This window comes from Halictus rubicundus, chromosome 12 (genome assembly GCF_050948215.1).
Source record: "Halictus rubicundus isolate RS-2024b chromosome 12, iyHalRubi1_principal, whole genome shotgun sequence".
NCBI lineage: Eukaryota > Metazoa > Arthropoda > Insecta > Hymenoptera > Halictidae > Halictus > Halictus rubicundus.
The window spans coordinates 6,956,564-6,983,252 of record NC_135160.1 but is presented as its reverse complement, the minus strand read 5'-3'; the positions used below and the strand labels follow the sequence as shown (position 1 = coordinate 6,983,252).

At 45.4% G+C, this 26,689-nt stretch overlaps 1 protein-coding gene across 1 annotated transcript in view; it reads right to left on the bottom strand.

The window, feature by feature from the left end:
* Glut4ef (Glucose transporter 4 enhancer factor) overlaps positions 1-26,689 on the bottom strand; it is a 124,191-nt gene that overhangs the window by 76,537 nt on the left and 20,965 nt on the right. The gene's annotated exons all lie outside the window — the stretch shown is intronic.

The following is a 26,689-nucleotide window of genomic DNA, read 5'->3' as shown; positions in this document are numbered from 1 at the left end:
CGTTCCCAAAGGCGCACCGCCGCGCAAAGAGAATGGTTTAATTGCATAACATAAAATAAAAGCGAGCGTTCGACTTCCGCGGAGCGCCAGAAGCCCCGGATCAATTCTTCCCGGCCCGTGACCCGATTCGTCCCGCTGCCCGGCGGGAGAAAGCGCGAAATTTTGAACGCCTCGAGGTCCGCACACTTTCCCCTGAATCGCGGGAATTTAATTGCGGTGTCAGCGACTACTTCCTCGTAATTACTCAGCCCGCGAGCGAGCGGGATTCCTGCGCGCCGCCTCGCGATTTGCCACCAGTTTTCCTTCTCTCGATTACTGCATTACTTTCCTGCACAACGACATCTTAAGATGCGTAAATCTGTCCGTTCTGTCGATCATCCTTCGGTCATTGTTCATTGCGAAGTTCAAGATTGAAAAATACGGGAAGTTCAACCAATTTTTTTAGATACATAATATTTTGCTGACGCCATTTCGGCAAAACACTGTTCGTCGTAATAATGTAACAATAGTAATGACCTTTGATAGAACCGATCTCTTATCGAACAGCTCAATTGTGCAGGGAACACCCTGTATAATTTATAACTCGACAGAATAATGTTATTGAATTCATTCATTTATGACTTTTATATAATTGAAGAGCGACAGAGGCGCAAAGAAAACTCAGGCTTGACGATATTCCAGCAAAAATGAATGGAAGCTTGTATAAACAATCGTTGAATGACCGAGTCGATGTGAATAAATATTTGCACTGTCTCTGATCACCACCTCTCTCGAATGATCTATTGATGTCTGCTTCGTGGTGGAGAAGTGTTTGCACATCGGCAGCCCTGGCTTTCATTTGTTAATATCATTCTTACAGATAATAACGACCTGAGAATTATTCGTTAGAGCAAGAATTGGAAACAAACTTCTACTCTGTTAAACATTTCAGGACATGTTCTGCACGCTTTCACTGAATCTGCTTAACTATAAAGTGAATTTAAAAAATAAAGAAAGCAATGTAGGTGATCACTAGACTGCGGACTTTTATCGTTCATAACAAAACTTGGTGTAACTTAATGCAGGAGAAAGATTCAAATAGTTGAGGAATAAAATGTATATCTGACTCCTATCTCTTCCTATCTCTTCAGAAATTTCATAAAATCAAAGTAAGTTATTTGATGGAATAAAAATTGAAAAAACTAAATGTATGATACTGAGTAGTCCTCCAACTTTCTTGCATGTTACAGATCCTAATGGAGTTTGGTCGACAGAATATATCAACGTAAAAATTCATTTTAAAACCTGCACAAATAATTCCGTCACCCACATATGGCTGACGTGGCAGTCAACGCGATAAATAAATAACTTTAGTTTTATGGAAATTTGGGGGATTGTTGCTTTAGCAGTGAAAGTATTACGGCTTCACAGTTTCGTCCAGCGGTTTTTGTCATAATTTTGCCAGTCGCGAGAATGCAACAGATGCATAAAATGCATAAAATGCATAAAATGCACGCTGTAGCGATGAAGAACGAGGAAGCTCGCGCATGTTAAACAGAGTAGTAGAAGCCGGATCGCCGGCCGATCGGCAGCAACAAAACAAACAGACCCGCGGCCGGATATCATTTAGATAATTGCCGAGCCGCGGCTCTCGAATCGAGGCGAAATAAAAGGGGGGCCGGGGTTCGCTGGGAGCAATAATGAGGAAACCATGAGGAAACCGCGGGGAAACGATGCGGATTCCTGCCCAGGGCGTTCCTCGCCACAGGGCAACGCGAGAAGAAAAATCCTGGGACCGTACGTATCTCGTCGAATCCTACGCTTCAGCGGTGCTCGTCGTGAATTGGAGCGTGCAGATTGCGAATTCTAATCGGCACGGCGAACGGTTGGGAAACGAGTTAATTGATTACCATTGAATATCGTAATAATCAGTTGGGTCCGAGTCGATCGACGGAACGAGACCGACACGGAAAATCGACCCTCTTTTTCCCCAGAGAGAACGCGCGACGAAAAGTGGTACATACTGTTCGACGGTGATTGGATACAGATGAAGATCAGATTTTAATTTGTTTTTTCTCCTGATCGGGGGATCCGGTTTGTCGCGAGGATCGCTGTAGGAAAATAGATTTCTACTTGTTCCTATCGTTTTCACGAGCTCGGTGATATTTAGCTATGATTGGAATTACGATTGGAATGTTTTCGATTTGATCTTGCTGCGCTCTGGAGCCCCTTTTTCAACAATTATAGCCTTGTTAAACATTTTTTCGAGTAAACTTCACATGGACTTCATTCGTCACGTTTTCCCGATTAGAATGATACCAAACACGACACGGTTTGGTTCATAGTTACGTGTACAATACACGATTTAGTGGAACCTCTATTATCCGAACTAGTCGGAGAAACGTTCGGGTAGTAAAACATTTACCTAACTGGATTGCTTCGTTATTAATTTGTACAATGAATCGCAATCATGTACATGGATTATTTTATGGATCCTTGAATTGTTCGGATAATCGAGGTGATACTAAATCGCGAATTAAACAAATATACTTCGGACTGTATCGTGATGGGGCTCGTTTTAATCAGAAAAATGTGACCAATAAGTTAATGGAAGTTTGATTCGTTTAATAGATAGTAGAATCTTTCAAAAAAATTGATATTAGTAGATTTCTCATAGATTTTTCAGGGGAGTTGTTTAGCGAATAAATAAAATAATTCTTTTGCCCGCGAGACTGTCACGCACGCGCACACAGTATTTATTCGCCTGGCACGCGGTACACGTGTTCAATTAAATACGGAACGCAGACCATAATTGCGTGCACCCGTTCGACGTAGGGCCCCGCCGGCGGCCATATTTACGGGATCGGTTTTATCGGGGCTCCGCGGGGATTTCCTGCGGGATTCCCGGTCGTGGCCTTTCAAAGCAATAATCTCGGCCGATCCATGGCCAGATCGGCGTAACTTTCGTTCGGAACACCACGATGGAATTCGACGCCCACGGGATTATCGGGCCGAGAAACGCGTACCTCCATCGCGGAACTCGAAGAAACTTCGTCTCGAGATTGTTCCCCCCATCCGATTCTAGAAGTCGCGTCGGATTCTTCGAGTTTCCCGTAGAAAAGGAATTTTGTACCGGGCCCGGTCTCAGGTTGAAGCATTTTCTGGAGCGGACGTGGCCGATGACGCACGCGGGGCGTCACACGCGAAGCATATGAAACGTTCGGCAAGACGTCGAAGATTCGGAAAAATTACTGATCGCTCAAACTGTTTAGAGCGTTGTTTAGTGCAGCAGTGAGAATTTGTATTGATTATATTTCGGATTTTGTGCATCTAATTTGTCGTATTGTAATTTATTTCTGCAAAAATGCACTAGAGTGTGTAGAATTTCTTTATACAGCGCGCGTCATCGTGCTCTTTTTGAAATGCATTTTTAGTCGATAGTTGTCTCCAGGGGAGGCTCGATGTGGATTTACGAGCGAGTCACGTGCGAAGGTAACATAATATGCAACTCGAGCAGCCCGCACGTGTGTGGAACTGCTGTATTATCTGTGTTTTAACGTTCGCCTAACCTTCGTGCAGTGGAGAATCGACTAGCACGAGAGTGCTACAAAAAAATGAGCACTTCTGTCCGACATCGGGCAACATATACAGTCGGTCTCATAATTGATGACCGTTACGAAGTTACCGACAGTTATGAAGTCGACTGTAGTTCACAATTATCGGGACATTACCGTACTAAGCACGTTTTCCCCTGTGTCATTGCGTCGGACGCGGCTAATTAGATTCCGTCTGCGCAAGAAAATGTTGGAAGGCATCGCGAAAAAACATGAGCAGTATTTTCCATGGAATCGGTCGCGATCTGCGAATGACGCAAACCGGAAGACGCGAGACCGCGCGGGTTAACGCTTGCCCGACCGCGCTGGTTTTTGTTGCCGGTGACGCGCGCAATTTTAAAATTCGCAGTCGCAACCTTCGACCAGGGGACTGTGCGACAAACGCCATGCATCGATGTTGCAATAAATACCATCCACGCAGCACGGGGAATTAGTATGTGCGCGATACGCGGTGGCATCGTGATAAACAGATCCGATCCAAATCGCCAACAGAATCACCTGGCAACGTGTGACCAACGTGTGACCAACGATTAGGCCCTTTCTGTTGAGCACACTCCGAATCTTTGGAATAAAAATTTTTTAAAGTGGCGTATAAATATTTTATTTCGATTCTTGTAATTTTTATGCGATTTAAGTCCAGATTTTAAATCCAGCGGTGACCTTCTCTCGGGACCTACGTCAAGTTGGCGGTTTAAAGGCCGACTTTTGTTAATAAGATACATTGTAGCAGTGAAACGATAAATGTTTTATCTGTTAGCCACTTTGGACATGGTGTCTGGGACCCACAGTGATTTTAAGACCTGTGGAAATAAGATTTATGTCTGCCCGCCTAGCGGGACTCGCATGGTTATGGCGCGGGACGCTTTTATGGGTTTTTTAGACTCGCACTACCCGAAAGAGCCGTAAAATGTTCATTATGGCTTGTTTTTTTGGGGGGAGGGGGGAGAAATTTGATGCGCCCACCACAAGTACTTCACACCGACGACGCACACTTGTTTAGGTTAGATAAACAATTGATCGAGCGGGTTAATTGTTAAAACTTCGAAAACGAAGTTCTTCCAGCTCAGAATTGATTTATAAATAATATAACAATATAATATGATACTGTTTCAGTAAACGCACAGTTGGTTCCTGTCGCCTAAGTTTGACCGGTGAAATTCTAAATTAGTAGTTCAGTTCGAAATAACAAATTTGATGCGACACTCTGATCCTTGACCGTGCGGGTCAATTTAATCCGAAGGAAAATCCTGGCGTTAAACACGTTGATAAATATTTATAAAGATATTCATAAATCAGTTTTAACGATCCCGGCACCGTTAAACAATAAACCATTTAATGCGAGGCAGTCGTGACACGGTCCCCGATAAAAATTACTTTACGTAAATTACAGCAGCTGGATCGGAAAACATGTTTCGCAGTAACAGTGAAATCGTGACGATAATATGCGTCGAAGGTTGTAAAATAATCTGCGTTTATCGAAAACACGACACAACGTGAACGAACAAGAGGCCTTCGAATATTAAATTTCCGATTCTCGAAAAATCGTCTGTCTATAAACTATGATAATTTTGTTTAAAAAAAGAAACAGTACAGCAATAAACCCTCCACTCGTTTCGAAGCTTGGAACCTCTACTTTTACAACCCATCGTCCATTTTTGTCCAAAGTTATCTCATCTTTTTTTTTTTTTTTTTTTTTTGAATAATTCGTTTCGTAATCGAATGTATCTCATTTTTGTGAATAATTTATTTCGTAATACAGCGGGTGGGAAACTGGAAGTGCACGCGTATTGTTTCGACAATGCTGCATATTGAAACGTCTGTAAAAACATTGGAAATTTTTCCTCATGACCGTGTCCTAGAAATGAAGATTGAACTTTAGCCTTTGTAACGATTCATTGAAGCACGACCTACGATTTTTTCCTCCCGTTTTATTGAGCTTTGAACGCGAGCGCAGCCAACTTTACTTCCGAGAACTCGTTCCCCATTTGTGCTTCATAAGACAGTGAAAAAAAAAGGAAATCCGTGGCAGATTCATTCGCGACAAAAAATTGTTCAAGATTTTCACGGGACATTTCGATTTGTAATATTTTCGCGAGAAAACAGGTGTTCGGCTTTCATTGTGTTTTACGGTGACCGCGCGGAAATCCCAATAATCCGGCGTATGCGGAAAGTGTCCGCGGCAAAAACGAGAATCGCAAATCTTGGAAACACTGCGGGGGTGGCGACGACGAATTTATTCGGGGTATCCGTGGTTTATCAATTTATCCGTCGCATCTCGGCCAAATTGGAGTCACGCTCGTCCCCGGGCCGTGCTCGTAAAAACCGTCCGGGCCAACCAATTTTTCTCCTCCGGTCCTTCACCCGGCCACCGTCCCATCGAAATGGGACCGGCTCTTATATAATTTTAATCCGCCGATCGCCTGCAAGCCGTAGGAACCACGCGCTGCTGAATTCGTCGCGTAAACACGTGGGCAACGCCCGATAGCTCGAATTAGGCTGCTCCACTGTGGCAGCGTCAATAACTCACATTAATGCTCAGTCAACGGTTGGCTATCTGGACCTTTTAGAAATTAATCTGCTAAAAAGTGGAAACGATACGGGAACAATTCCTCCTTGTTGCCGTGTAGTATACTGCTTAACCCATTTGCATCATTAGCGTATATATACGCTCAATTTTCCTGGTCACTATCACCGGAGTTTATAATGCTGAAATATGAATCTTTTACTTGTAGTCATTTTTGTACTTAAATGTAATATAAAAAAAAATTTGGTGATAAAGACCTTCTTTTCATATCTCCTTATGATGCAAATGGATTAAAGGCGGGGGTACAACTTTTGTTTTTGATTGTTTTGTAATGAAACTGTTATTGAAGTATTCGTGACATTGTTCCGAGTAAAATGATACCCAACATGATACCATTTGCAGTACATTTGCTTGTTCAATACACGAAAGAGTGGAGCCTCTACTATCCGAACTAATCCGTGGAGCGTGAATTTTTTCGAATAATCCACTCTTATCCGAGTACTGTGCTGGATTAAATCGTTACTGATTTGCACATTGGATACTGTTGATATGGAGAATTTAGGCGTCGGTTCGGATAATCGAGGTTCTACTCTATCGAGGATTACGCGAGTGAATATGATCGAAACTGTGTCGTGTTTGGTACCGTTTCGATCGGAAAAGTGTCGCGAACATGCTGGTAGAAGTTTCATCCCTTTCGCCCCAGTATTCCAAATCTGCTTCGTCTGGACGAAAATTCGGGTCGAAAAGGGGGTTGAAGTTCAAGCGACGCTTACGGGCGAGAACGATCGATGGCGCGTTTTCTCGCGAATAAAAAAAAATCATCGCGAAAATATCGTAGCCGGCTCGGTCAAGGGTAGCGCGCAACCCCCTCGACATGCGGCTTCAATTATGTCTGGCCGATAATGACGCACGAAAGAGGTAAGCGAAAGAAAGAACGGAAAGAAACGAAAGTTTTCGACCTAACGAGTTACTCCCACCTAGAAACCGAGCCCTGGAACACGCGCAGCTGCCAGACAAGCGTTTCGTCGCCTTATCGCGTTGCTCGCCAGAAAATGACCCCCTTTTTTCCTCTCTCCCCCTCTCTCTCTCTTTCTCTCTTCTTCTACACGTTCGTTATCGTGCGGCCGATAATCAACCGGAGCATTTTCCCGAGCCGCGGAGCGATTGGAAATTTTTTTCCAGGCCCTAGCACCGCCCGTTGAGAAATCGAATTGGGAGAACGAAGGGTGAAAGTTCGTTACCGACGCGACGTGTGCCCCGATAGTTGTTCGAGGAGCGAATTTATACCACTGATCGGCTCAATTAGATTACGTTCGTTTCAAGTCGAAAATTGAATTCCGGTACAGACGGCGGAAATTTGTTGATGTTGCGGCAGTGCCTCGGTAGTTGTCCAGGGCACGAATTTTTAAATTTCCTTAATAGTGAGACAGTTTTGTGGATTTTTAGACCACATTTGTTTCATCGTTGACACATTCAACTGAAGGAGCAAAAACTGGAGAATTACTGCGGTAATGCCTCAATAGTTGCTCAAGAGATGAATTCGTAACGCTATTTGATAACTAGAAAATCAGTTCTAGACTAGAGGCATAAACGAGGACTGAAAGTTCACCACGACTACAGGTGTGCTCCGATACTTGCTCCCCAAGCAAACACTTTCGCACCGATTAATAAATAGAACGAGGTCCCAGTGTCCCTCATTTTTTAATCGATGTATGGGCAAAAGTCGATGGACTATTAACGAGGTGCTACAGTAGTTTCCTCAAACTCTGACTAAGTGTTCAGTGTATATTTTTATGTAGAAGGTCTTTTTATAAACTCGCTGTGCTATCTAATACAGATTTATAGCGCGTAGATCTTCCGTTTCCCGATACCGAGAAGCTCGTACGTCACAAACAAGTTCCCCGACGTATTCAAATGGCTGTAGAACGCAGAATAACGGATGGTTATCCGGCGATGCTCATAAATTAGGCTGATCGGTAGAGATAAGCTTTTCGAGTGACTCGAATATTCAATTTTCGAGCCGGCTCTAATAAAAAGGATCATCCTTCATCCGCGAGGATCCGCGATTCATCCGCTCCGGCTGGTCCCCGGTTTACGACTCCTTAATTCGCTCGAGTATCGTAATTAGGGGATCACCTAGGCAAACAACTTTATCTCGCTCGCATATGCTCGTCGTCCTCGAGCGTTCGCCACGGTGAATAAATTAAAGCTGTCTCGAACGGATGGAATAGACAACGTTCTTCTTCGCCTAGAACCGGTCGCGTTTCCTTGATAACTCGAAAGAAAGACGAGCGAACAATAAACCAAGGAGACCGTTCGACACTTTTACCTTGAAACGTGAGACCGAGCTTGCGTTCCACATGCATAATAATCGATAAGGAAACAGAGAGGTCAGAAAGATCCTCTCGCGTCGCAAACATTTTCATTTACGACTCGAACAACTGTTACTGGAAAAGGTGTTCCCTGTCCTCTAATCAACGTCGAAAGATTCGAAGAGGAAGACAAAAATAGAGATTGACTATTTTAACAGTCAATTGTTTAAACAATTGGCTTCCTAGTATCGTCTATTGGGATATCTGAACAAACGAGAGTTTCGTCGAATCGATCGAGTTTTCGAACGATCTCGGCCGATCTCGTGCCGCCATACCTACCGGCCGAAACGTGACCATCGGGAGGCTTATCATTCTCCTGATAAACGCACTGTGGTGATCAGCGTGTGCCCGGTTTCGCTTCCGAAAACCGATCGGCGACTCATTCTGGGTGTCGGAGCTGTGTGGGGCCAGCCGACCGTGCTCGCCGAAAGCCGTCTACGATTTTCTGCGACGATTTTCTTCACTAAACTTTACGGCCACGTTACTGAAACTGCGACTAGCAATTCCCAGGGCAATCGACGATTCCCCGGTTATTGCGAAAGCCCCGGCTTGATAACGCGCCGCCACGAGGAAGGGGCAGCGCCGTGGCAAGTTCACGCGCCGCGGAACGTGTGCGTTCGAACGCCGAGTCAAGGTCGGATACGACTGATTAAGCATTAGCAAGGCGATGAGGAAGCACGAGAGATTTATCATTCTACGTTCGGGGATCTTCGCTAGAAACGGTCAACTTCAACGATTTGTTAGATGGAGAACCGTTCTAGCTGTCGAAATCGGTCTTGGACTGGCCGGTAGAGAGCATGAAGACCTTGCGCGTGTGCCCTCTATTTTTACAAGTACAAGAACACCTTCGGCCCGTACATCTCCCACCATCTTGGAGGATTTTATTCTCTAGGTCAGAGCAGCCATTTTGCTTGGCCAATCGAGTGCCAGTGAGGTAGCAGAAGTAGAAATTCAACCTACGGAATAGCTACTTTGAGTAGCTACAGTTGTTCTTCTTTAATAAGACGTTGAAGATCTTCCTTCGCAACTTTGTCCCTTTCACCGATGTCGCCAGCAGCTTTCACTGTAAGTTGTCCTGCAGCCATTCAAGGTGTCAAACTACAACTTGGACTGGTTTGTACGGATGACCTTGAAGCTCTGCTTCTCACAAGTCCTCAATGTATTTGTCCTTACTTCTACCGTGGAAATATGCAAACACTTCGGGTCCAAGTTGGTACATCTTCAGCTTCCTTCTAGTTTAAATTACACCAGCCATTTTAGAACCATGGCATAACACGGAGGAAGCAGAACTTAAAGAGCAATCCTAGAGACTATACCCAACCTCGCCGTCAGTTCAGTAAAACGTTGAAGGTCTTCTTTCGCTGCAACCTTGTCCCTTCCACCGATGCTGCTTTCACCCGAAGTTCGACCAATCGCTGAAAGCGAAACTTCGACTAGTTTGTAGACGTGACCTTGACGTTCTATTTTCCCCCAAAAAAATGTTCGAAACGTTTGTCTCAGCCAGCACCATAGGGCCAGCTGGGTACATCTCCAATTTTCTTCCAGAACACTCGATGTGGAAGCCATTTTGTCAGAACGGTAGTGTAACAAGGGCACAGTAGAACTCGAAGAGCAAGACCAGTCGACCTAACATTTCAATCTCCCCGTCGTTTACTTTTCTCTAAAACGTCGAGACCATGCCATCGCAGCAACCTTGTCCCTTTCACTGATGCTGCCCGCAGCTTTCACCCAAGATGGAGACTCGACGGTAGAACAGCAGGAAAGCTGAAGAAGGTTTCGCGAGCGGTATCGGAAGTCGATAAGCCCGGTCGAAGCATTTTCTTTCCGGGTGAACCGTTCCGCCTCCGCGGAGAGCTCGCTTAAAAGGCCATCGAGAGGAAGGAAGACCGTTCAAAGGTCACCCGGTGAGGTTACCAAGAGGCTACGGTCGAAGGTGGGCGGCTCGGGACGATTAAGGGCAAAAGCGGAAGAAACGGTGAGGACAGAGGAGGCGAGGGGAAAAAAGCCGGAGGAAATCCGTGGAAAAACAGCGGAAGACCGGGAAAACGAGAGGGCAGCACGCTCGAGGTCGACATGCTATCTGGCCGCGAGCCACGTGCGCTGCCCTTTCACCCGGGGGCACTTTCAAATTTTCGTCCATGCACCCACGGAATTTTTCCGCGATCTCCCACGTTACCGAGCCTCGCTCTTCAGCCCACATTTTCATGGTAATTTTTCTAAATTCTTGTTTCTGTGAACAGTGACATTTCCCGTAACAATAGTTGGCTCGGTTACGTTTCTGTATCTTTCGCGACGAATGCTCCAAATATCATCCGGTCGAGGAGCAATTCAAAAAATCAAATGCCACCGCATGTCCCCCTCCACCTCAAAATGTCAGATTCTCGTCCATTGTTCCGCGGAATCGCATAGGGCGCTTCGAAATACCAAAGTGCAGAGACGAGCCGGGGGATTTCAATCGAATCACATTTTTAACGCCATGAACATTGACAAAATGGAACCGGGTGATGTGACTTGCAGTAGTTTCTTGCAGCTGGAGAAGTTGTAAGTGGAAGTTGCAGTGACTTGTAGCAACCGAAGTACAGTAGTAATTGGAGCTTGTTCTAGTTGGTAGTAACCGGACAAAATAGTACAGAAAAATTAGTAGTAATTTACAGTGGTCGATAAAGTAAGACAAGATTGTAGTAAACCACAGTGACTAGAAAAGTATTAAGTGAATATTGCAGTAACTTGTGATTAAAGCAGTAGTAAAGTAAAGATTGTAGCATGTTCTTGCGACCAAAGAAGCAGTAAGCAGAAATTGCAGCAATTTTGTAGCAGCACGCAGCAATTAAAGGAGCAGTAATTAAGGTTGTAGTAACCGGTGCTAACTAAACTAGTATTAAGTAAAAATGGCATTACCTTACAGTAACTGGAAAAAAATAGTAAAGAAGAATTGTAGTACTTCAGAGTGGCTGCGGACTTTTATGCAAAATAGATCTGCGCCAATTGCCAGATCTAGGAGCTACATTTTCTCAATTAATGTAGAGTTGAAAATAATGAAAAATTGAAGAAGAATTGAGCAAAAGTTGCAGCATCTTGCGGCAACCGAAGAATTCGTCCAAAATCAATTTCAAAGGAGACAGCGCCGCGATCGAGATCGGAGGCTCCGATCGCAACAATTATCGAGCCGAGCCATGTGGAACCCGAGAAGATAAATCACGATCCATTGGAAAATACACAGCGTGTTGCTACGGCGGCTTCCATTAATTCCTTCCGACGAATCGCGCGGTCGCGCGACGACGTCACGAGCCACGAGTTTCGTGTCTTGTTATCTAACAATCGTTGCGCAATCCTGTTTTCCAACCTACAACAACCGGTCGACCTGCCGGCGTGCGAGGAGGAAATGCCGGCTTCGCTATGAAATTTCGGTTTCCAGCTTGGAGGGGGGCCAGAGGGGGGACACGACGCAAGGCATTAATAAGGTCGACGACTTGCTCGTTCGACACACTCTTATCGAACCGAAGACAACTTTCCTGAACGGGGAACTCCGATAAATTCTACTCCGTTACGTCGACAATTAATTTCCATGCTGAATTACGTCACTTCGCACGTCACCGCGACGTACGCAATGTTAATTCGCACATAGTGAACCTTTAAGCCGTGGATCCTGGCAAATTTATTCATTTCAATCGAACGGTGACGCTTTTATTTTCCATTTCAGTTCTACGTTTGTTTGCGTATTTTGGGAATTGTGTGTGTTCTATAGCTTTACTTTTTTTTTTTTTTTTTGCGGAATTACCTCTGTTCTGTATTTAATTTAGCTGTGAATTTTAGCAAATTCTTTTGTCTCAGTTTTATTACGCAGCATTGCTTTCAGTTTAGATTCGGCAATTCTTTGCGGGTTTTACAGCGACGAGCAGTTAACAAAATAATAGGACAACTGGAGAAGATTCGAAAGATCGTGGGAGGTTGAAACGGTCTCTGTAAAATCGATAGCTACCACTTATCGCATTATCCGCTGAAAAGCATACCGATAACACTCCGCAGACGAGAAATAAACAGCGAAAAATCAATTAAGAAAATTTCCAATCAGAAGTTACAGTCGTGCAACAAGATGCCATCGCGGGCAACGATATCCTTTCCTTCTTACTTAAAAAGCGATCAATATACTTGCTGGCAGCCACCATCAATAAAGAACGTATTAACCCATTTTTCATCGCGCGTCCCCTCTGGGGATCTCCGTATTTCAATGTAAAAACTCGAGCAAACAATTGAATCCCTGTAATAAGCTTCCTCGAAGAGTAATCCTAAAATCTATCCTGCAACTTCTATCATAAATTGAAAATGTAGTTAGAGATTATCGAGGAAAAAGATGATTAAAATTTTCATGCTGGTTTGGATATTTTTAGCGATGCATTAGGTTGCTGAAAAAATCGTAGAACTAAAAACGTACTCTAAAGTATTATCATATTTTAATAAAGCACCTACTAAATTAAACATTTAGTAAACTGCTACTATTTTTAACATTTTTACCATTAATTTCTTACTGCACCGATCCCGTTGGAAGCGCGTGCGAACGATTAAAATCGTTACCGGGTCTGAATAAAAACCGCATTAAAAATTTATTTGACAATGCAGCCCCAAACGAAGCATTAGCGTCGCACTCGAAAGATCGTCGAGCGAACGCGAAATCGAATCGGTGAAAAATCGCGGAACTGGCGAATTATTCCTGGTAGCCGGGTCCATCGGGATATTAAAACCGCGATACCGATTTTTTCGTCCCTCGGTGGCTGCGGGGCAACAATCGAAACGAAATGTCGAACGTTCTCGAGGGAATGACTTTCGTCGAACAAGCGAGCGAGCAAGCGAGTAAGCGAACGGTAGAGGTTGCGAAACGCAGCGCGCCGGGTGAAAGTGCATTTGCTTCATTTCACAAGGTACTCGCGGATCGCGAACGGCCGAATTGCGACTTGCGAATTGCTCGACGGCGAGAAGAGTTTCGAGCGTGTCGCAACGGCTAGCGAGCTCTGTTCCGTTGCTCGAGGAAATTGACTTGTGCAACGGAAACTCGATCGTAAGGACGAGCTTCGAGCCGCCGATCACGAGGAAATCGGTGGCACTGCGCTTTGCGAATCATTATACAACGCGCGCTATGGTCCCCCGTCGACGGACATTTCGATGGCCGAAAGCGGAACGAAAGTGAAAGGTTCGCCGAAATTCGCTAATAAACTGCGGCTCTTTATGCTCGCGGTGCGCGCTCATTTCGCAAATATGGAAAATGCGCTCCGATTGCGAAAATTTATTTTCTGTGAATTTTCACTTTCGAAATTAGCCTCTCAGTCTTGCTATTTAATTCTTGTGTGGGAGTTGCACCCATTTTGACCCAGAGTTAAACGCGTAAATCTTGCTTGCACCTGTTCAGATTTCAATTATTAGCCAAACAAAAATATAATAAAAAGAGCACAAAGAGTTGAACGCCTTTATAAATTGTTGAACTCTTCGAATTTTTCCAAAAATATTGGTATAAATCCCTGTCTATAAAAATGGATCAAAATTCCGTAGAATTTTGCAAATTTCATCAAAACTGCTGAAAATATTCATGCAGATAATTAGCCAGATTCGACGTTTTGTGTCGAGTACAATAAACAAAGGTTTTGGGCAAGCCTGACCGGAGTGCCCGTTTCATTTTTATTTAGCAAGGAATGCTGATGTTTCGCAACAAGTTATTGATATTGACATATTCCCTTGCCTTTAACTCGTCGTTATTATGGAAGTTATTGCAATAATAATAAGCAAAAATTGTCGGCTTTCGACGGGATCACTGTTACATCACGAGACCGGTATTACATCAATAACAGCTTATGCGAAACGCGAGTCACTTAAGCTCGCCCGAGAGTAGATAACCGACAATTTCGAATGGAAATTCCACGGTGCACGTAAAAGTATTAATAACATAATGCCGAACACCTGAATAGGGTAGCGTACGGCGATCGAACTTTCCGAGTATGGCTTTTCCATATTTGATTTATATCTCTTATGGTGCGCACGCGGTACGCCGTTGACATCGAGCCGTAGAAAATGGTCCATTAATCTTCCTTGAGATGTGGTTAAGTATCTCCAACGGAAAACAAATCCTTTTACTTGGGAATCGTATTGTATCGGACGGCGATGCGAAGAATTGCAATTTTTAATCAATTCTGGTCGTTACGTAATAAATAATATACAAATATATAAGAAAATGGTTGGAAAACCTTTCGAAACCCTCGATTGAGGATCTCCAATTGTAAAACAAATTTTTCGTGCATCAGAAATCGTCTTCGACGAGTAAAAGGCAATTAAATGAAAAATTACCATTTTCATAGGAGTACCATTTGTATAAATGTGACACGAAGACATTTAAAAAAAACAGACGATTAGTTCTGTTCAGTCGAGTGCAGATAAAATATTTTCAGGATTGCAAGATCACGTCCAAGGAGAGACGAATCGGAAAAGTGCCATTTTGCGAGGCCCCTTGTTGCCGGCGATTTCAACAACGCCAAAGGCCGGTCCTCGAGCATTTCGAAATCGGTGCGATTGCGCACGACACTCGCATACCAGGACGCGCTTTATCGAACCGCGGAATTCGCAATCCGCTCGGTTCGTCCGGCCGAAAGCGTCTCCGCAACACCTGGGCGTTTTCGCGAGTATCCAAGAATGCGACTATTACCATTTTCCTGCTCTTTTCCGTGTGTGCCGTGTTTCCGTCCCCTTTGTCCACCGGTTAAACGTTTCGGTGTTAGGAATGCGACACGCGTAAAATCGTAACCGGAGACACAAAACGAGAGAAAGAGAGAGAGAGAGAGAGACAAGGCCTTTTCCGGGTTTGGCCATATTGCCGCGGTTGCATTCGCGGCCGGCCTCGTCACGAAACAGGAAAGGAAGGCCGCATTCCATCAAACAATGATAACTGTAAAGCCGGCGAATCAAACGATACACCTCCAACGTACACCACCATTCAGCCCGTTCATGGGGAGAGACCTCGCAAGTTAGGTGTATACGCCGACATGACAATTTCATGAATCAGAACGCTGATGGCTCCCCACCCCGGGGGACGGATAGCGGGATGACGGCTCCCTGCCATTTCAAGAATTCCCCTAGTCACCGTTCGTATCGGATAATGCGAAGATGGTGCCTGAGAGGACGTCATAATCTACGGTGAATGGGGAATGGCTCCCGATGATAGACTGGGGGGGGGGGGGGGAAGATGTACATACTGAAAAGGTGAAGACGTATCCTGGAGGAATGATGATGCAGTCTGAAGCAGTGAAGATGTATTCCGAACAAGTGAAAATGGCACAAACGTACAGCAGCTTGACTCGGCCGAATGCTTTCAACGATTTTTAAAAGAACCAACCGATCGAGAACATTTTGCGTCGTCCAATGGCAAGTGTACAAGTGAATCGAAACGCTTTCGACCGCGAAGCGTCAACAGACGAAACCATTGAGCACACGGAGTTCTTCCAATGGAAAGACAATGGAGCTTTCAGAAGACTCTTCGCTGCAGGGACCAATTGATCAAGAATATTTAGCGCCTCCCAATAACAAACTATGTGCAGGAGTGGATCGAAACACTTTGGACTACAAAGGTCAAGAACATCCCAGTTCTTCCAATTAAAAAGAGTGTGAAGAATGCAACCAAGGACCAGCCTTTAGAGAACTCTCCTCTGAAAGAACTCTGAAAGATCGAGGACATTTACCGCCTTCCAAGAGCAAACAACGTGCTAGGACGAATCAAAACACTCTGGACCACAGAGGATCATCAAATCGTCAAGAACAACTTGTTCCCTCCAATTAAAAAGAGTGTGAAGAATGCAACCAAGGACCAGCCTTTAGAGGACTCTCCTCTGAAAGAACTCTGAAAGATCGAGGACATTTAGCGCCTTCCGATAGCAAACAACGTGCGAGGACGAATCAAAACACTCTGGATCACAGAGGATCATCAAATCATCAGGAACAACTTGTTCCCTCCAATTAAAAAGAGTGTGAAGAATGCAACCAAGGACCAGCCTTTAGAGGACTCTCCTCTGAAAGAACTCTGAAAGATCGAGGACATTTAGCGCCTTCCGATAGCAAACAACGTGCGAGGACGAATCAAAACACTCTGGACCACAGAGGATCATCAAATCATCAGGAACAACTTGTTCCCTCCAATTAAAAAGAGTGTGTAGAATGCAACCAAGGACCAGCCAGAGGACTCTTCTCTGAAAAAAAAACCCGATCAAGAACGTTTAGAGTCTTCCTACTGCGAACTTCCAATGGCAAGAATCACTTGGGACCACGTGGATCAGCAGATTATCAAGGACGTCCAATTACTTTTGGTAAAAAAGACTGTGAAGCTTTCAGAGGTTCGCTGAAAAACCCGATCAAGAACGTTTAGAGTCTTCCTATTGCAAACTACGCGACGATTGTTCGCTGAAAGAGCGAACCAATCAAGAACGTTTAGCGTTTTCCAATAGCAATCCGCAAAAATGAATAAAAATCTGCTCGAGCCGAGTTCTAGGATGAAATAGCGTTCGCGCGACTGACTCACCAGCGGCCGAAGCTAAAAATGCCAGGGGAGCGACCCGAAAATCGATGTATTTTCGGAGCCGGATTCCCCATCAGACGGATCGGTAGACCGCTTTCGCGCTGTTCGTGTCCCCAGGAATATATTTATTCTAGCCCGCGATACATCAGCCATGATCCCACGCGATTCGCTTCGTCATCGTAGCGTCGTCGAAGCCCGCGTAGGCGAGAGGAGACCGGGCGACGTTATTTTTCCCTCGAACCTCGCGCCGCGGTGCCCCGGGTCTTTTCAAACGATTATCGATCCCCCCCGGCGCGATACAAAGATCCGAGGAAAAAAATGGTGACCGAATTGAATGCGGGGTCGGCATTGTCCTGTTCCGCAGACCGGTCGCGCTCATAATCACGCGTACCTCGAACACCTGCGCGCGCGCACTCTCGCTGAAATGTCAACAGGGAATTGGTGTACACCTGCGCCCACCTGGTCACACTTCCCTGCGTTCTCCAGGTGCGGCGGTGTGCACATTGTTGCTCTTTCAACCCGTTTAACCTGGGCCGGCCACGTGCAGGACCTCTGCGTGAATGGAAACGGGAAATTAGATTAACTTTATAGCCTCCTCAACCCTTGACTTTCTACGAGGTCCAATGACGATGCACTGTACAGTTTCACACTTTTATCGCTCAAATAGAAATTATGATCGCTGATTGTCAATGAGAGTGTTCAACAAGTTGTGAAAAGACATTGAAGGCGGGCACCCAGATACACGGTTGTTGACACGAGGGTTGTTGACCCTCAAATTCCTGTTTCCTCAGAATTTTCGCATTTCTTGCGAAGAGGCTCGAACGTTCGGGCGACAATAGAACTTCCGGGCTAGATTAGAGATTTTAACGGGTACATTAGAATTTTTTCAGATTTTTCGAAAGCCCGAGAAAACGAGAAATCTGACCTAGGAACAAAAGATTCTTTTTGCAATTGTACGAATAACTGAATTTTACGGATTTATGACGGACATAGATATTGGTCAAATGCAAACAGTTCGACAAAATCGTTGAGAAATTAAATGAATGCCTGAGTATACGTAGCTCCAGTATAAGCAACACTTTCGCACCGCGAGGGCGCGTTATGCTAAATCGCATTCGTCAAAAGGAAGAAGAGCACGTTGAAGGCCAGGGGTTCCAGGGTTAAGCCTGACACTGACTGGCAGAGGGCTAACGAGATTATCGCGCTTCCATCTTGCTCGCGTCGTCGTCGTCGTCGTAGAATCTCGGGACGAGGTAATATCCTCGGACGTTTTTGTTTTTTCGCCCGGTGGTCGTCGACGTTTTCTCGTCGTTAACGGTGCGTGTCCGGTAGAAAGGACGCGGGCTGCCATGATTTTTTCCCCGGTTGAAATACGCCGTGCGCGCGACGAGACGTGGCCCCGGGTGAATTTTACGTGGTCCCGTTACGCGGACCGAATCTCCGCGCGCATTCTTCGATCGGGGTCACGGATCCGTGAACGCGGCCTGCTGCTGCCAGCGTTACCGGATCGAGGGATTCGAGAGATAAATAGCGGGGGAAATGCTATAATCGGAACCCAAATGACGTCACGGAGCTATAGTCTATCCACCGTTCTCCAGATGGCGGGATTCGAGAGATAAATAGCGGGGGAAATGCTATAATCGGAACCCAAATGACGTCACCCAGCTATAGTCTATTCACCGTTCTCCAGATCGCGGGATTCCAGAGATAAATAGCGAGAGAAATGCTATAATCGGAACCCAAATGACGTCACGCAGCTATAGTCTAGTCACCGTTCTCCAGATCGCGGGATTCCAGAGATAAATAGCGAGAGAAATGCTATAATCGGAACCCAAATGACGTCACGTAGCTATAGTCTAGTCACCGTTCTCCAGATCGCGGGATTCAAGAGATAAATAGCGAGAGAAATGCTATAATCGGAACCCAAATGACGTCACAAAGCTATAGTCTATTCACCGTTCCCCAGATCGCGGGATTCGAGAGATATATAGTGTGGGGAAATGCTATAATCGAAACCCAAATGACGTCATAAAGCTATAGTCTATTCACCGTTCTCCAGATCGCGGGATTCGAGAGATAAATAGTGGGGGGAAATGCTATAATTGGAACCCAAATGACGTCACGAAGCTACAGTCTAGTCACCGTTCTCCAGATCGCGGGATTCGAGAGATAAATAGTGGGGGAAATATCCGAAAGACGAGGACCCGAGTGGTGTCACTATAGTCTGTCCAACGTTGCCCGATTGAGGAATATAAATCGCGAAATGCTACAGTCAGAGCCTGAGTGACGTCACGAAGCTACAGTGCAATCTATCCCAGATAGTGGCGTCACGATTCGTGCTGACGGTGGGGATCTTATCGCGATCCTACAGTACAGATCGTGACGTCACTAGTTACCCCCACTGTAGGTACGTTGGTGGGGCGATTCTCGGGACGCGACGTCATGTTATTTTTCAGAGGGACTTTCTTGCGGCTACGCTGGATCTTTGACGGATCATGACGTCACTGGTTACGCCCACTGTAGTCGCATTGGCGTGACAATTTTCGGTACGTGACGTCGGATATTCCTCTGAGGGACTTTTTCGCAGCAAGTTGCCGCGGTTTCCTGACACGGACTGTCCACCGGTTTTGTCCGCGACGATTACCCAAATCAACGAACACCGTCGGCCCACCTAAACAATGGGCTGGCTCGACACGTAATTGGTGAACGTGCTCCGGTTCCGTTCCGCCGGCTGAATTATTGTTAACTCTATCAACTCCATTAGTCGCGGCCGGCTGCTACGCCGTGGCATTTCTTTCTTCAGCTACCCCTTCCCCACCTCAAGAAGGACGTTGCATAGAGGTGTGCGAGACCCCGAAAATATCGCGTCGGGACGGGATTATTCTCGACTTATTAAAATTAGTAGAAGAGGAAACGTACTTTGATTTCACTTCTGCTTCTTACAATTCACTTGGACCATTTTTATTCGTCGTATATGGACACAATTCGCGAGTTCCGGTCTTCGAGAACGCGGTCTCCGCAGCAGATAAGATTTTTTATCGGAAGATATTCGGGGCGGGTGAGTAAACTAGCATGTCCGACGGACATAATTGCGTGTCCTCGAAACCGCCGCTGTTGCGAGATTCGGGGGGTGTGCCTAAGTGAGTCAGTGGAAAATCGGCGCGGCGCGGCGCGACGCGGAGCGGGCGTTCGCGGATTTCGCAAGATCCGGGAGACTGACGGCAGCCTGACAATTCGTGACGTCAGTTTCTCGAAAGCGTTCGCCGGGCTTCCGAGGAAGTCCCGATGAAAGGTTGGGAAAGGTTCTCGTGCTCTCCTGACGTCAGACGTAATCGCTTCAATTTGACAAATTACAACGCCGCCGACACCCGAGAACGGTCGCGCGGCCTCTCTCGGTCTCGATCGCCCGGATGCAAATCGAATTTTGCGAACGCCGGTACGAGGAACCCCCGTACGGATCGGTGGATCCGTGGATCGGAGCTGCCGGCAATTACGACGAGTTCGAGAGACGGCCAGAAAAACAGCTGTTGCGTCACAGCAGGAAGATGCTCGGCTATTTCTGAGCGTTAAATGCGTTTCGCGAGGATGATGATGATGATGATGCGCGCCGTGGCCGACTTTACGCCCGTGGCTAATGACATCGACGAGATTTTTATCCGCTGTCCCACACGTCTCTTTGAGTCGAGCAGTTCCTGATCATGGTGCTGAATTTAGAGCAACGATGCAGCTTTCGATTCATATCGCCTTTAAAAATTACGTGTTAAATTATTGAATCGGGGTGTACTCGGTTTCGCGTGTCCCGGAATTAATTAACGATTGCGATAAAAATTTTATCGGATTTCCCGACCGTTTTACAGAGAGCCGAGTCGAAATCGCTTGAACGAGTTTCACGATCAGATACGCGGCAAAATAAATCATTGGATTTTCTAGGTATCCTGCAGACATGAAATTGCAATTGATTCTGCGTGTCAAATTTCATTGTCAGCTCTGCGAGATTCCCGGCTTCTCCGAAAAAGTGTGGCACAAAAATTGAATATCAGCCGCAGACTACAATGAGTAAGAGGGTAAGGTGTCCGGGCGCGTCGGTTAATTAAATCGGAACCGGAGGTCAGCCGACCTTTGTCACCGCAGTCGCGAATGACCACGATGATTCAGTTCATCCTTCGACGACCGCGTACCTTGTATCCAATGACAGCTCCGTTTTTCCGCGACGAGATAACGCACGGCCCGTTTTGGCCGCGCGATTTGCATCGCATTCCGTTCGGCCGTTTATAGCGAATAAAAGCGGTGCAGCAGCGAAAAGGCCAGATTTCCTTGAGAACAAAGGATACTGCGCGCGCTCGCGTGCCGTTGCATTAGTCACCGCATTCTTTTTGATTTTCTTCCCCAGAATTAATGATAGTTTGCACAGAAACGGTGATAGCGCGGCTATCTGGTCGCGTTAAGACGCGAAAAAGTGCAAATGAACACGGTTGCCGATAAATAGTTGCGGCTCGAACGGTTCGCATTGTGCCGCGATATTAAATGTTAACGAGTAACAAACGCTGCAATCAAACTTCTCCGATCACATATTATTCGTCGTGCAACAATGGGATAAGATAAACCGTCGCCGATAAACGAAGATCAATAGGCAGAACGGATACTCGATCGCCTGTTGCATAAGAGGGAAGATTCGCACGATTGTCGCTTTTAGGCGAACTAAAATAAATTGATTTACAGATAAATATAGTTCACCAGCCTCTCGGACTCGGTTTACAATAACTCTTTTTCCCCCTCGTTCGTAAAATACCCCTTAAATCGTACCTACTCTACTTGAATTACAAGTACCTATTGCACTTTGCATGCAGTAATGTTATTTATGTATTCAAGGAAAATATGAATAGCGCGATATCGGCGTTAAATTAACCTTTAGCCAGTGGACCATTCTTAGGAATACATAATTGATTACGTTTAGGACCACTGATTTATTCAGCAATTTTTTCGAAGATATTTTCGAAGGTACTTCGAATAATTTCCATCATCCAAATATACTTCAAACAAATTTTAACAAGAATCGGACGGACATCTCTTTTACTAGGGTCACGACTGACCCACCCAGTGATTCCAATTATCCAAGAAATAAATCAAATTCGAAGAGGTCAATGTATCTCTTTTGCCGGTCTCTGGGTCACGACAGACCCACCGATAAATTTCCACGATCGGAAGCTCGAATAAAATTCGAAAGATCTCGACAACAATCGAAACGAAGAACGTGCGAAACGGTGCCATCCGACCACTGGCCGAAGAATCTGTTACAGAGAGTAGACGGTGGATCTCTCGCGGGATCGCAGGGAAGATCGCAGCCCATGTCTTATCTAAAGGGGCCACGGAATCACGCTCATCTGGCTGGTATCTGTCTGTTCTGGCTCGTCGGCTCGTGTCGAGGATTTCTTTGTTCCCGAGGTTTGAGTCCGGCGTTGTCTGGTCCCGATATCCTCGTCATCGACCGTATTGGCCGCGATGGCGGTTGCCGATGCTAATGGCGCAACCGCGTAATCGTGTTTCCACGTGCGGTGCTGCACCTGAACGTGAGTAACGACCGTCTGCTAGGAAACCGGGCATGCAGGAATCTAGGAACGAGCATCCAATCGCGGGAAAGGACACAAAGCATGGCGAACCAGCGCAGCTGAACGGAGTTGCGTCAGGGATTCTTGCCGAGACCGAGAGCTCTTTCCACTGTGATCGCTGCGGGGCCGATCGATATGGATCCGCGGAAATCCAGGATCCTACAACCCCTTCTTACATCGATCGATCGCTCGGACGAAATTGATACGAAGTTAGATGTTCCAGTTGTGATTCGTCGGACTAATTAATTCGATTTCATCTTTTCTAAGCACTTTAGGATACAAAGCTAGTTACGCTAATTATAGATAGACGATGAACATCCCCAGCTGTCTCTAAAGCTTGTCAACGGACAATGGATGCTCAAACTTGGTTTCGCATTCGAAAATGGACAAAACGAATAATAGCCCGATGACCGATGATTATGCGTGGCCTTTCCCGCGTGCTCGTTTGTTCTAAATCAATTATCGTTGCAGTGGGAGGGCGGAGGAAGATGAAGCGATGCAAAGTTCACGCAGATAATGTTACTGTTCGCTCGGAGATCAAGGGAACGCTATAGTTAATCTATCCACGGTTACTATACCCTCAACGAGGGGACGAAACGCGAAGATTGCGTTTGTGTGCCAAAGACAGACTTTGTCACTGGGATTAGGTAAACTATAACTTCGATTATCCGAGCCGAACAAGAAAACATTTGAACTGTACTGAACCTAATAGCGTGTTGGGACACTGAAGACTTCGGATAATCGAGGTAACACTATAGTTTCCGCCCACTCATTCAATAAATAAGCATTTGGAGAGCGACACCACGGGAATTCAGGACTATGCCCCCGGTCAAATTTAGGCTTGTCGAAATCTTAGTCAGCGAACCACCGCGCCGACGTTAGAGTTATTTTACGACAAAGGTCCTCTCCTCTCTATCTCTCTCCCTCTCTCTCTCTCCTTCTCTTTTCTTTTCGTGCGCGCTCTGTCCCCGTTGTCGTCCGATCTTTTTCAACGGAGTTCTCGTTCCGTCGACGAAGCATAAACGTTACAGGAGTGAATGATTTATTTTTAAAGGAGCCCCCGCTTCCCGGAGACGCGCGATCATTCTTCTAAAGCGAAATTTCGGGATTTAAAAATGGAACCCCGAGCACCGCTCACCTCGACAATTGCTGAATTTTCAGCAAAATTGCAAGGGTTCGCAGAGCTTCTTTATTGCAGAAGAAAATATTCGACGGCTTGGGACCATTTACAGCTTTCTATTTTCTCTGGTTACTAGTTTGTAACTAGTTAACTAGTTTGAATTAAAAATTTTTTAATTTCTCAAAATTTAGCTCAAAATTTAGACTTGACCCCGCGATCTATGTGCTAAATACCAAAATTTGGAATTTTTTAAGTTTTTAATTTTGCCGTATCCTCCAGAGAAAAAAGGACGTATGCGTTTAACGGCAATGCTAATGATTTATTGCCGGTGCCATCTTATCCCGAACTAGGTGTATCGAATTACCCGACCCAAAGACATGAATCACTCGGTACATTTCAAAAGATAATTTTAGTCATCGTCGTTAATCCACCCTAAACCAGTCGTTCCCATCGACCTTTTTACGTGTCCGTATTTCTCAATAACACACTCGCCGGTTCGTTCCCAACGTTTGTTTTACTCCGTTTTATTTATTCATCCCTGCGCTATTGTACGATCTAACGAGCTTCCGGATGAGAAACCATCGACAACGCGGCAAAACACCGGTACCGTTCATTTCCATAGATAAATCCCGATCCGCCGATACATTCTTTTATCAACAGAACAAGTTGCTCGCGTCACCCGAGTGTTTACCGCGTCAGACGCACAACGAGATTTTTATCTGGCTAATCAATATTGCCGATTCCACAACGATGCATCCGTTAATGCGATCTTCGAGCACTCCCGCGATACTCGAGATGAAAAATGCAAAATCACTGTCCGGGCACAGCAGGAAGATCAGAAACAAGTACAGAATGGGAAACCAAAAATATACAAGAAACTGGAAAATATGAGAACGATCGTGGGAAACGGCCCTCCGAAAAATATTGGAAAACCAAGAACAAATTAAGGGGAACCGGTACTCCGAAAAATGGAAAAATGGGAGCACATCAAGGAGATTGAGAAAATGGGACTCCAACCAATCGGAAACTAGAAAGGAATTAATTGAACACAGTTCACCAAAAAATGAAAAAAAAAACGGTAGAAAATAAAGAAAATTGGGGGAAACGGTGCTCCAAAAAATGGAAACATGGGAGCAGATCAAGAAGATTGAGAAAAATGGCACTCCAACCAATGGGAAACTAGAAACAAATTAATTGAACACAGTTCTCCAAAAAATGAAAAAAAAACAGTAGAAAATAAAGAAAATCGGGGGAAACGGTGCTCCAAAAAATGGAGGAACAAGAGAAAATGGTTCCCCGAAAATCGGAAACCCACAGGAAACTGAAGAGAATTGCAGGAAACCCCAAAAATCTAAAAAAAAAAACCGAATATTGGATATTGAAATCGTTTTCCAAGATGGCTTCTGCTATCGTCGATCGATGGATCTTTCCGGGAGGCAAAGCACACATCGTTTTGCCGGAGGATCGTCGAAAATACCAGCCGATAAGCGGTGGACAAAATAAATGGCCGCGACGCATTCGAGACTGATTGCTCGGCGCGATAACATCTAAACAAAAGGAGGCCTTGATGGATCGATTGGATCGGCCGAACGAAAACAATGATCTACGAGCCCGTATCGAAGTTATCGCTCGATCCAAGGGCGAGAGAGGTGGCGGAGGAAATATCGTCGGCAAATGGCAAACACGAGGAGCGAAGACGATCCGTTTTGCTTGTTGCGCGATTGCGTCGCGTCGGTGCGTCTCGCGTTTGTTTCGCGGCGATTTTCACGGTCTGATAAAAGGTGGCGAGGGGAAACTGCGCAGAACCGAGAAAAATACGTGGGCAAAGCATGAAAACAACGCCGAGTTTCCCCGGCGCGGCGCGGCGCGTCCGCGAATGTGCAACGGAATTATCTCTGTTCGGAGATAAGGCCGGCGTGGTTTCGCGAAACCCGTGCGTCGATTAAACGGGAATCAATTTCCGTGGGATCGCCGTTACCCGGAATTCGTTTCTCTCCGAGGCTTGTAAACACGGAAACGAATTCGCCGAAGAGCCCGCGGATCCGATATTTATCAACTTGTTGGGGAATCGCGACTCCCACACGTGAATCGGGATACCTCGAAACGCTAATGTCCTCTCGGAACGTGGAGAATCAGGACTTCCGCGAAGATCTTCAGTAGGAAACGTTTCAGAGAACTTCCTAAGACTAAGCGTCCAACCTCTGAAACGTTTTGCTACTTCAATGTTAACCCTTTGCACTCGAAGCCATTTTAACTCTAACACGAAACATTTCTTCCGACCTAGAGTATTTCCCTTCTACACATATTTTTGCATGCTATACATACGAAAATGGTGCAATTTACTCGTAGAGTACTGAAATGTTTAGTGATTTATTGAATACAAACAAATTTAATAATGTAAAAAATATTTTGAATAATGACACAGGAATTTTTAGTGGCGCCTTACAGTCGCCATTCGAGTGCTAAGGGTTAAGCAAGAAGCTAAACAAATTTTTGATCGCTTGCGTTCGGTTTGTGGAATTTGATGTATAGCCACAAATACAATTAATGAGTAACTCTTTCTGCAAATTCTAATTTTCATGATTTCATTATTTCAACCTTGTTACCTAGGCAACTGTACAAACGATCCTTGAATTGATTATTTGCACAGAATCTTGTAAAACTTGAACAACGGCCGTAATTACACCGAACGCGCGTGGGATCGAATATCTTATTTCACGATCGAGTCGTTCAATGCAAAAATAAAAGAAATCAGAAAAAACTGATCGGGCGATTTGACGATTGCATAATGACATAGTAAGAAAGCAAATGGCGATGCCTCCGGCAGAATGCGTCGCGTCGAATCGTGCGAGAACGTCGACCTTTCGAGACCGATTCGAGAAACGGTCTATCATCTTTCTACGCGAGAGCATCCAAAGTCTGAAGCGTA